The sequence below is a fragment of the Protopterus annectens genome, chromosome 9.part0 (assembly GCF_019279795.1).
Source record: "Protopterus annectens isolate FY-2018-M chromosome 9.part0, PAN1.0, whole genome shotgun sequence".
Classification (NCBI taxonomy): domain Eukaryota; kingdom Metazoa; phylum Chordata; order Ceratodontiformes; family Protopteridae; genus Protopterus; species Protopterus annectens.
In genome coordinates this window covers 435,940,307-435,951,805 of record NC_056743.1, presented here as the reverse complement: position 1 = coordinate 435,951,805, position 11,499 = coordinate 435,940,307, and the positions used below count along the sequence as shown (strand labels likewise).

General features: G+C 41.3%; 1 protein-coding gene across 2 annotated transcripts in view; it reads right to left on the bottom strand.

Annotated features, from left to right (window-relative positions):
- The window catches only part of POLB (DNA polymerase beta), a 3,382,694-nt gene that overhangs the window by 3,347,477 nt on the left and 23,718 nt on the right, over positions 1-11,499 (bottom strand). The gene's annotated exons all lie outside the window — the stretch shown is intronic.

Here is an 11,499-nt window from a genome sequence, read left to right as displayed (position 1 = left end):
TCCACTGTCTCTCTCTCTCTGCCTCTCTCTCTCTGCCACTGTCTCTCTCCCTTGCTCTGCCACTGTCTCTCTCTCCCTCTCTCTGCCACTGTCTCTCTCCTTCTCTGCCACTGTCTCTCTCTCTGCCACTGTCTCTCTCTCTCTCTGCCACTGTCTCTCTCTCTCTCTCTGCCACTGTCTCTCTCTCTGCCACTGTCTCTCTCTCTGCCACTGTCTCTCTCTCTGCCACTGTCTCTCTCTCCCGCTCTCTTTTGCTCTCAGGTCCCAATAAGACTTCGTACCAGCACAGCTGTAGAGTTGAGTCCTCAGCCAAGTGTCCAACACAATTTCTGCACCCCTCTCTCTGTGAAACCAGTGCTCTGTGTCCCTGCTCCAAGCAGCTCACACACACACACACACACACACATGCTCTCTCTCTGAGATTTGATTTTCACAAACATACACCTACCTGCACAAATTTACTAACTATGCCCCCTTCTGCCCAGACTATAAGGTAGTTACTGCCACCGAACACTGCACAGGCAGCTACTTTAAGGCTCATTCAAGGGTACCCAATTATACTATGTGAAATTAATACCAATACAAATGGTCTTCTTTCAGTTTTTCCTGGTTAGGGGTCGCCACAGCGGATCACCTGTCCGCTCATGATTGGCAGTGGAGTTTTACAGTGTCGGGTTGCCAGCCCAGCACCCAACCTTCCACAGAAGGCACACACACACTCACGCCTAGGGCCAATTTAGAGTGCCCAATCCACCTACAGCATGTTTATGGGATATGGGAGGAAACCCACGCGACCACAGGGAGGACATGCAGACTCTGCACAGAAGGCACCCCAGCCGAGGTTTGAACTGGAGAACCTCTTGCTGTGAGGCGGCAATGCTAACCACTGCACCACCGTGGCCGCCCAATACCAATACAAATGGTAATGTTGACCAAACAGCCAGGATTTCAGGAGTGGCCACAGTGTCACCAAATAAACTTAAGTAGTTTGAAATATTCTCTAAAGGACCAGCACATTCACACATATACAGAAAAACAGTACTAATTTTACTAATTTCACCATATTTTCCTGACTGATATCAAGAATTACTATTCTTTGGTTACTTACTAAAGCAAGGCAAGATGAAGTGGGTGAGTGGACTTCCTTCTTTGTCAGGTTCCAAAAGCAGACTGCCCTGAGACTTCAGAGTCATCTAATATTAAAACACCATTTCTCTTCTGGATTATGGGATGACATCACACACATTTGGTCATCTGACGTTTGGTTCCCATACTACTCCCCTTTACTAGAAACTGAACCAGAATTTTTCACGTGTGTTACCATACACACAGAGATTTACCCTTCCAGGGTAGCAATTCGTTCACTGCTATGGATAGTACAAGGATTCCTAGTCCTTGATTTCACAGACCTGTTGTCTCTGGCTGCAATTAAAACTATAGGGTGACACACTGGTGTAGCGGCTAACATTGTTGCCTCACAGCAAGAGGTTCTCTGGTTCGATTCCCGGCTGGGGTGCCTTCTGTGTGAGTTTGCATGTTCTCCCTGTGTTCGTGTGGGTTTCCTCTGGGTACTCTGGTTTCCTCCCACATTCCAAAGACATGCATCTGGAGCATTTCTTCCCGGGCCTCCGCTGAAAACAGGCTCTGTGGAACCTAGTCGTACTTTCCCGGTCAACAAATGTTAAAATAAATTAAAAAATAAAATAAATAAAATAAGATACAATCGTTATGGCCTACCAGGTAATTTCATTTCAACCTATTTTTCAAAGTTAGCTGGACTGAAATTAACCTTTTCTCTTCCAATATCTGTACATTTAATTAAGTTACAATATAATCAGAACCCACTGTTGGTACATGTTCAACACAAGCAACTTTACAAATACATGTTTCAGCCCAAGCATCTGTACAAATCAGTTTGATACACAAATGACGTATAATTCTTTAAAAATTCCAGCTAGCTGTGTTGTGCTTGCATATGTTACACATCCACTGCCCTACTTCTACTGGCATAGCTGGCAATACCTCACATTGTCACAGAGACTACTGAGAGACACTTGTAACAACAAACGAAATGTATGAAACTCGACAAGGAATTTGGGCTGGTTATAAGGGATACCATAGATTATAACTCAAGGATGGAGAGTTTTGTTATTTTCTGATAAATTATGAGGAGGTATTCAGAAACCAAATCAATATAGCCTAGTCAAAAATAGATAAGGTGATCTAGGACCTACTCATGCAGGGGTAAATCACTGTAACAGAGTATATTTTTTTTATCGAGTTCCCATGTATCCCAACTATTTTCAGAATTCCAAAAATCCACAAAGATATTTGTGATCCTCCTTTATAACCAACAGTTCAAAAACCTACAGGATAGCTAGATACGCAGATTTAATCTGAAAGACACACTTAAGAATGTAAAATCCACCAAGATTTGTATGCTGAACAACTTATATTGGCAATGACTGGTATAACAGACCTATTTTCAGTTATATCTCATAAATATGGCATCAAATGTTGTCTCAAATATTGAGCAAACCAAGTCAACTCGACAATACACTGACCGAAGTCTTACACTTCCTAATGGAGATGGTGCTAGACAATTTTATGTGGTTGCAAGGGACCATTTTTAAACAAAAAAATGGTGTGGCAATAGGGGCAGCATATGCCCCCATATTTGCCAACATTGTCTTAACATACTGGGTGGACCAAAACATTTTTAAATCAGGGTTATTAGAGTATGGCTAGACACTTTATGAGCATTTCTTGGACGACAAAAGTCATCTTTTGGAGGGATTCTGAGACAAGACTTAGGGATTTTTTTTAAATTATATAAACTGTTTGTGTCTTTCGGCTTTTCCTGGTTAGGGGTCACCACAGCGGAACTCCGGTCCGCTAATGATTGGTAGTTGATTTTTACGTGCCAAGTTACCAGTCCTGACGCACAACCTTCAACGAAGGTACGCCCATTCACGCATGTATCCACGCAGAAGACGCTCTAGCTGAGAATCGAACCGGACAGCGTCTTACTGTGAGGCGACAACGCTACCATAGCACCACAAACAAGAATTAAGAGTACTGAATTATATTAATATTTGTAAGGTACAAACAGCGATGTGACAAGAAACACTTAGAAATGAGCAGGTGTATTTCACAAAGATAGGATTTCTGATGGCTTATGCAGCGGAGTATCAGGGACAAATGAAAAGGGGTAATAATACTGACTGAGAGAGAAGCTTCTATAATGACAAAAAGAAGAGAAAAAAAGACAATAGTAGGTTTGTGTTAATAATGGGTTATCAGCAGAGAAAGAGGATTACATTGGCATGTATTTATACTACACCTAAACTACTATTAAGGAGCTTAAGAGAATTACAGGAGAGGTAATTAGCTTCCATCATGGACTATTATCATTCACTGGTGGAAGCAGGGAATATTATTCATGGGTGGGGAATAGAATCGGATATGCAACAGTGAAGATATATCAAGGGGACCTAGAAGGAAAAATATAACAAGACAGAGAATATTTCTGAAGAAATATACGAGAATATTTGGAATGGAAGATGTGAAACTGCTATTAAGACTCGAGATATTCCACAAGGGACAATTAGTGGGTTAAACTGGACAGAAATTATATTTCACAGGAGGGTGGATATTTAACTGAAAACTTTGAAACACAAACAATAACTATTTCAGACCATGAGCCAATAAAGACCAATATAAACAAGAAATGTAAAAATGAGACCCTGATGCTTTTCTACTTATCTATGTAAAACACAAGAATTTAAGAAACAGGTGATTGCAACTACTCAAGAATTGTTAGGGAAGACGCATGTTTCCGAGGAATAGGGTAAAATGAATTTAAAAATATGGTAGGCATGACAGAGAAAAAGTATGAGAATGAGGTAATGGGTACTATTTAGAGGGAATTAGCAAAAAATGTATATAGTGCAGATAAAGGGGAATTCTGAAGAGCAAGAAGAGAAGCAACCGTTGAGTGCTACAGGGAAAATAAGGGAGCATTTCGATATTAAACATAAGTTTAGAAAACTTGCTATTAAGCTAGTATTTCTTATACTCAACAGCATGGTAACCAAATGACTTAGGCAACAGAAAATAGAAAGAGGCATTCCCAAACTTAAAAAGCCTATGGCTAGAAAATTAGCCAGAGACCCAATTGAAGTTCCGCAGTGCAAGTGATATGTACTTAGTGCTACAGTGTGTACTAATAGATAGGTAGGGGTTCTAATCTTACAACAGGCAAGTGTGTGTGTGTGTGTGTGTGTGTGTGTGTGTGTGTGTGTGTGTACAAATATACTCCAATGCAGCAATACACATACTGCATGGCCATATGGGTGTGTATTGTTAATTTAGGTAATAAAGGTATTTTGGAAATTCTATGAAAATCTGTACAAAACAAAGGAATAGGTAAACTAAAAAAAAAAAAAAAAAAAAGATACAAACAGAAATATTTATGAACACTGGAGTGCAACAGCACACAACAAAAATCCAGAATCACAAAAATTATGTAGCTAGTAATGTCCACACACAAGGATTACTGGAAAAATGTATTATATTAACTGCTTTTGTCGGTGTTCAAGAGTATAACATCAAAACATACAAAATAGTACAAGATAAAACATTAAAATATATAAAAATGGTAACGTAACAACAAAAAGCACACGACAATTCACATCACATTCTAGCAAACATCATAAATTTAAGCTATAAACAGATCAGCTTTGAGACATAATTGTCAAACCAAGTCTCTTCAACTGTATTATCCCAAAGACCTTCACAAGGATATTTCAATAACTTTTTCCAACACAAAAAATTAAATAGAACAAACTATGTACAAATTTGAGCAGGTTTACTTTATGCAGTATTCTCTTGTTGTTTTGCCAACATAAATGCAGCTGACCTGGTTTGCTGATGACTGCAGACTTGGTACCATCATAAACTCTCCAAAGGACACCAAGATCCTATAATGTGACCTATCCCAAACAAACAGTTGGTGCCAAAATCGTACCCTCTAACTAACATGACTCTTTTTGTAACTAGTACAGTGACAACAAACCCCCCCCCCAACATGAAAGTGCTGCAGTAGTTAAAGAGTTGGGAACCAATGTTGACAATGAACTTGCCTTTGATCACCATATATCCACTATTGTAAGCAAGTCCTTTTTCATCATATAGCTTATACTGAAGGGTATGGAATCCAAATCCAAGGACATTATTGCTTCAAGTGCACTTATTAGGCCAATCAATGAGTACAATGTCTCTGTATGTACCTGCCCACATACTTACTACAGCTACAATGATCACAATGCTTCCTCACATAAAAAAATTAAAGGCCTAAAATCACATAAAATGCACAGACAGTCTTAAAGCCTTGTCACTCTTCTCTGTATCATATAAGCTACTGAGCAGTGACCACTGCCTCGCTTTGATTTATTAGAGTTTGGCTTATGACTGCATTGGTGCGTGAAATTCATTTACAAAGAATCTTTTTGAATTTCACTGAATCTCATTACACAGTCCTGGCATAGTAGCATACCTCTCAACTGTCCAGATTTTCACAGAATGCCCAGATTTTTGCCTCTTATTTTTGGTCTGGTCCTCATACAAGTTGTGGTTTAGTGGCAAATTACTCAGGAGGGAAGTCCCTGAATAATAACATACATTTGAGTTTCAAACTTCATAACATTTAGAAAATGCACGTTAACAGAAATTCTGTTATTCTATCATCTTTCTAACTTTTTAAGAACAATTTTTAAAATCTGTCCCTATTTTTGGGCCTTTGTCCCCCATTATTTTAGACTTTGTCCAGATTTCCAGTGCTAAGAGGTTGAAAGGTATGCACAGCAGGTATCCACAATGGCAGTGTTGGCATAATGTCAATTTCTGTATAAGGTACTGCTCCCCCCACACACCAAGTATGATGTCATGCCAGGGAAGATTCTACAGTGTAGTATCAAGACAGCGTAAAAGAGTGCCTTCGCCTTCCTGCAACACTACCTCATGACAGATGTAGAGAACATAGGTTCAACAGTTCATCAGTTAATACTATACCTTTGATACAGTAAATTATTTGTATACCTCCCCACAACAAAACTAACAAACTACATTCCCTTTCCGTAAGGGAATGGGGAAGAAGGCGGTAGGTATATTTACAGTTACTCATCCATTTGTCCAAGTTGTGCCTGAAGAGTGTGATGGAGATACTTCGTTAACATGCAAGGGAATTCTACTGCACAGGAATAGAAGTCTTTGAATGATGACTCAACCTCACCATCAAGTTCTTTTTATTTTAAAATAACTGTCAAGGCCTTTTGTGTAGGTGCACATGGTAATCCTGGTTTTGCAAACATGAAGTAGATTGCTCCTAACACTAGGTCAGGATTTCATCTAAGGAGTCTGCATGAGGCAGAGTACAAGAATGGGACTTTAAGGTGCTCTGTGTACATAATGAGCTTGTCCCTTTATTTTCTTGGTAAGGAAACTCTGGAGTTGCTAAAGATGAATCAAGTGTCTGGACAGGTACAAGGAGAAGGATGCACTGTAAGAAATAATAGGCTTGATGAAGGAAGAGAAAAGAATTATGTTAACATCACTGGTAATCAGCTGGGCTAAGCAAATAGTTTTTTTAATGACTTGGCAATCGAAGAACTGCTCACGGTCTACAAATATGCCCAGCAGACAGTTTTAAAGGGGGTAAGATTTATGTAGTAGCAGCAAGGGTGCTCCTGTCTTCAAATACTACATTTTTTAGCATTTACCTTGAGTCCATGATCTAAGCACCATATATTTGTATGCAACAGTCCAACCTGAAGAACCTAGGAGTCCTCCAGGAAGTTTATGACAGCACCAAGTTTACAATTATTCAAAGACTTAAGTGAGACAAATGGTCCTGACTTGAGCTTTGCCATCCAAAGAAATACATTCTAAACAGCACTGGTCAGTGAACAGAGTTCTGGTAGCTGCCGCTGTAACAGGCGTTTTGAATGACAATATGTTACCAGGTAAAATAGGGATTTACATTTAGTAGGACTAACTTCCTCCCGATGTTTGGATGTGGAGTGCATCTAAGGCTTTAGCAAGATGAAGACATGCTATGCGTACCAATCTGCCTTGCTCTAAACAGTCAACCAGGAAAAGCAGACAAGATCTACCCTTCATAAACCCAAACTGGTTGTAGACAAGGGACTGCAGCTCCCAATGTCCAAGTTAATGAGGTCAATAATAATGCATTCCAATGTTCTGCAAATAAGACTTGTAAGGCTTATGGGTCTATAGTTATCTAGATCAGTGGTGGAACCTCCCTTATAAATGTCGATGATCACAGCTGTTTTCTATGCCTCAGGCACAAAGACAGATGACAGGCTGTGGTTAAACAGACTGTAGGGTGGGTTAGTAAGATATTACTTCATACTGGCAAGGAGACACCCTAGCAAATTAGCAAGCCCCATGGAACTAGAGTTTTCACACCCAAATCTTGGGAGGTGAGGGGCAGGTCAAGGATGTGGAGGTAAGGTAAAGATATTTGAGGGGGGTTCTGCATTGAATTTGCCTGCTACTTCACCGGCTATGTCCTCACAGGCTGAACAGTTAGTGTATTTATGTATAAATTTAAGCAGTACTAGGTATTGCATCCGAGTTTACAGACATAACTGAAGGAGAGCTTGGGAGCATTCTTGACAGACTTAGCAATTTTCAGTTCATACTTCTCCTTGGAAGGTTTGATTTTGTTTCTCAGCACTTTGTTTAACCTCCTGGGTTTAATTGTGAGGCGTGGTTCTTAAGGGAAGAGTATTTTTCTTCCTTCTCTTATACAGCTTATTAATGTTAATGTTTCACCAAACAGGTTTATTTCAGATAAGAATAAAAGCTATAAAAAGGCAACTGTGTTTGCTACTGGGTCCTCAAGGGGAAGGGGTCTACTAAAGCAACACAGGCCATCATCCAGTTGAAGTAAGCTGGTCATGAAGAAATCTCTGAAGACAGTAGGATTTGTAAAGACTTTGGGTCAAGTTCTAATGGTGAAAAGCATCGCATGATGATCAAACTTAAAACACAGAAAATGTAACTAAGTGTGGAGCACGGGGGCTAACTTTGTGATGACCAAATCCAAGAAACTGGAGACTGCAGTAAGGAACAGTACAATATGACCTAGTGAGTTTACACCAATGAAGATTTAGAAGCACTGAATACATTTATATGTAGTACTCTAAGTCCACCAATTAATGCATAAATAAAAAAAAAATCACACAAAAATCAGGGTTTGGCTGAATTTTGAGGGAATTGGGCTTGTTTTGGTACGTCTCATAGGTTATGGGTGACATGGAGGTTGCTCTTCAGTTAGCCAAGATGTGGTAGAGGATCCCATATACAGTTACTAAGCTGTGACGGTATTAGGAAATCCCATTTATAGTAACTAGGATGTGAGAGTATCTGAGATCACTGTCTACCCATACAAGTCTTGAAGCAATGGAGCCAATCAGGAAATGAATACGCTACTACCACCAGAGGTATATATACCTCAGTAAGGGGTCTGAATGAGTGATGAGTGTTGGACCCTAAGAAGGGAGTTGTGCCACTACAGTATTAGAACCATGTTTCAGTAACACCACAGTACTGGAACAATGTTACACTAACAGAGGCTCTCAATAAAAATCTACCCAAACAACAGAGACCTCCAAAGCAGAAACGCACTCCACCACCACACCACAACACAAATCACAAGACACCTAACTCTCCTAAACAGTGTGTCACTCAACCAAAGCCCCTAAGGCAAAACAGCATGCCCAGCACACTGGTCAAAGGTGACTCGATAGTGGGGCACACTACTGTCCCACTCACTAGGTTGAATAAGGAGAAAGCAACATTCAGATGCCAGGATCCACCACGTAACGCATGCACTCAGGTCCCTCAACAACAGGTATAAATATGACTGTCATTGTAAATGTGGGTGTAAATGACCTGAGATGTACCTCCTTGGACTACAAGAAAAGAGATATGGAGGAGCTCTCAGATTATGTAGCCCAGGCGGGTACGACTCTAGGCCTGAGCACCATTCTACCATCACCCAGAATGATACCACAGTACAAGCAGAAAATGATTGATTTCAACAACTGTCTGGGTTTCTGGTGTAATTCTACAGGGATCCCGTATCTGTCTGCCTGGAATGACATGATTGACAAACCTCAATGCTTTGCCAGAGATGGCCTGCATCTGTCACCTCTGGGCTTCCAGATACTGGCCAAGGCTCTTGCCACCCCTATAGTACCTTTTTCAGGCAGTGTTCCAAAGGCCAAATTACCACAGTAACAACTACAAACAAATGCAATCTGAGGATCATGCTGCTCAATGCTAGAAGTCTAAATCTCAAAATCCACTCTCCCGAAGCACTCCTTAAAATGGAGAACATCGACATTTGCGCTGTAACAGAGACCTGGTTCAAGGCAGCAGAAAGCACCCCTACACTACCAGCCTATAACTCATTCCACACCTTTCGGCCCCAAAAGTTGGACCGAAGCTCCAAAGACGGTGGTGTTTCCATATACATAAAGGATGTGCACACCTCCAGACTGGTAGACCAACATAACGCATCAGAGATACATCAGGTGCAGCTAACAATTGGGTAAGACAGTGATTCAGGTCGTAGCCTGTTACAGGTCCCCAACCATGTCCCAAGACACTCACTCCATGTTCTTAAGCACCCAGGAGAATATTAGGTTCCAACCTATCAATCTCATACTGGGAGACTTCAACTAACCCTCCATTAACTGGGAAAACTACTTGTGTACCAATATACTTGCCCAACGTTTCCTGGAATTCATTAATTCCAATGCACTGGACCAGCTCGTTCTTACCCACATTAGAGGTAGCAACATCCTTGACCTGGTCATTACTAACATGGGCGACCGTTGCTCTACACCAATGATCAATTCCTCCCTGGTTAGATCCGACCACAAACTAATCACCTTGAAAATCCACATCCCTCCTCCCTACCCAGCCCCTGCAAAGGTAACCACCATGAAAAACTTCTCCAAAACTGACTTTGGGCTCCTAAGAACAGAGGTGGATAACTTCACAGCACCCATGCAAATAAAGAATAGTTGCATGACCGCCGAATCATACACCAATGCACTGTACGAACATGTACACAAATGCATGGATCTTGCCATACCCAATAGAACCAACATGCTCTCCTCCAAAAAAAAGGAAGCCAATCTGGTGGTCCTCTGCCATAAACAAACTATACAACAGGAGGAGGAAACTGATGCGGAATAAGCTGAGGTCCCAAGAATGGAAAAATTCCCTTATCAGCCTCAACAAAAAGTTGAGATCCCACATCAAATCCTCTAAAGCTAGCTGTGAAAACAGATTTGCAGCAGATAGTAAAGGCAACCACAGGGCCTTCTATAGTTCTGTAAAGAATCTCCACGGCAATACCCAGATTTGCTCTGAGTACTGCACAATGGTACCTCCTATACCGAGCCAACAGTTATTGCCAATATACTGGACGACAGATTCAGTGTCAACTTTACTCCCCCCAAAGGACCAATCACAATACCAGTAGATTGCCAGACACCCAGTATTACTGCTGCACAGGTTAAAACAGCACTGTCCAAGGTCAATAATACAGCTTCTATGAGACCTGACAATATCCCTGTCTGTGCTCTACATGAACTACAGAGTGAACTGGCACCTCACCTGTGTGCCCTGTTCAATCACAGCCTCAACTCAGGCTTTGTCCCTACCGAATGGTGCACTTCTATAGTTATCCCTCTCCACAAAGGAGGAGCGACTACAGACCCTGGGAACTATTGCCCCATTAGCCTGACAAGTCTGATATGCAAAAGCTATGGAACACATAATTATGGACCTAATAAACAAGGATATAGGGAATCGCCAAACTCTGGATCCCACATAATTTGGTTTTGTGAAGGGGGAGATCATGCCTGCTCAACTTGGTTGACGTCTTTGAGTCAGTCACCAGAGCTGTGGATGAAGGCAAGGTGGTTCATACAGCCTACCTTGATCTAGTCAAGGCCTTTGATACCATCCCCCACTCCAGAATCATAGAAAAACTCACTAAGCTAGGCATCAACCCCTATATCACTTGGTGGGTTGCAAACTGGCTCACAGATAGAACCCACAGTGTGAAAGTAGCTGACGCCAAGTCAGACTGCCGACCAATCACGAGTGGTGTCCCACAGGATTCGGTCCTGGGTCCTCTCCTGTTTAGTATCTACTTCTCTGAAGTCCAGGTCAACATGAAGGGCCTCTGGCTGACAAAGTTTGCAAACGACTGCAAGTTGGGAGCTATTATTAACTCCTCAAGTGATGTTGACATCCTACAATAGGCCCCACTGAGACCAATGACTGGTGTCAGAACCATGGCCTTAAGCTCAATTCCAAAAAAATGTGCCGTCATCCCCTTTGGGAAAAACCCAGTTCCCATGAACTACCACATTGATGGTAGTCCACTGAACA